Genomic DNA, 1,343 nt, shown 5'->3' with positions numbered 1-1,343 from the left:
GAGAAGACATTCCTTTTACATTCAGAAGACTACAATTCCCCCTTCGTGTGACTTTTGCCATGTCCATAAACAAATATCAGGGTCAAACACTGTCTGTAGCTGGTCTTCTCTTGGAAGAGCCCTGCTTCTCACATGGACAACTGTATGTTGGCTGCTCAAGAGTGGGCAGCAACAAAAAACCTATTTGTATATGCTCCACAAGGGAAAACAAGGAACATAGTTTACAATGAGATGTTATAATCACAACAGCAAGAAAGTATGTACATGATCACCTTCTTTTACGAAACTTCATTGACTTTCATATATTTATATACATATATATATATGTGTGTTTGGGTGTGTGTGTGTGTATATACATCTCTATATATAAAGATGATGCGTAGTCTAGACGGCGTTTTTAGATTTCATTATTCTCTTTAACCCGGGCAACGCCGGGTATTTCTGCTAGTTGTTTATATTTTGGGGAAGAGAATTGCGATACAAGATGTGAAACTCATATTTCTGGATGTGATGTTTTGTGTTACGACCAGGCTACAATGTGGAAAAATAAGGGAAAAAAGACTAAAAGATCCAAACACAATAGGAAGGAGGCACCGTTGTAAAAGCGAAGACTCTGACACATCATCTGATCTGATCAATGCAAATGACTGCCAGGTAGATGAAAGTTTAACATTCCTAACAAATTTCTAAGAGCATTTTTCATTCAGATAATGAGCGTTTCTTAAAGGTAACCCAGTCATTAACTAATGTAATACATATATCAGGTGTGGATTACGTATGCCAGGGATGGAGGTAAGCAAGATGATGCGAGTTTCCCCTCATAGCTGCTGATGTATCATAAACAATTTTTCGTAAGTTTGTGATAACAAACTGTGATAATTCAGCTTGTTTTCTATATTTTATTAGTAACTCAATTTACTGTAATAATTTGGTTTGTTTTCCTTATTAGCAACAATTTCTGTGCTTAGGGAACTTACCCAGTATGCTCATCCAGCTCTCTAGTCTATGGCACTCAGTCTCCCACATTAGATGCAAGGAAATCTTTTGATACATTTAAAAATAAGAGAAGCGCACCAAATCTGCCAACAAATACAGTACATATATACATGTTAGGATTTTCGAGCGAGATCGTTACCAGTGCCCCTGAACTGGCTCTTGTGCGGGGCCGTCATAGGATTTTTGAGTGAGATCGTTGTCGGTGCCCCTGGACTGGCTCATGTGCGGGCGACACATGAAATCTTTCGATCGAGATCGTTGCCAGTGCCCCTGGACTGGCTCTTGTGCGGGCAACACAAGAAATTTTTCGAGCGAGACCGTTGCCAGTGCCCCTGGACTGGCTCTTG

Source organism: Octopus bimaculoides, chromosome 8 (genome assembly GCF_001194135.2).
Source record: "Octopus bimaculoides isolate UCB-OBI-ISO-001 chromosome 8, ASM119413v2, whole genome shotgun sequence".
NCBI classification, from domain to species: Eukaryota; Metazoa; Mollusca; class Cephalopoda; order Octopoda; family Octopodidae; genus Octopus; species Octopus bimaculoides.
The sequence above is the reverse complement of the archived record's forward strand: the minus strand, read 5'-3'. Positions refer to the sequence as shown.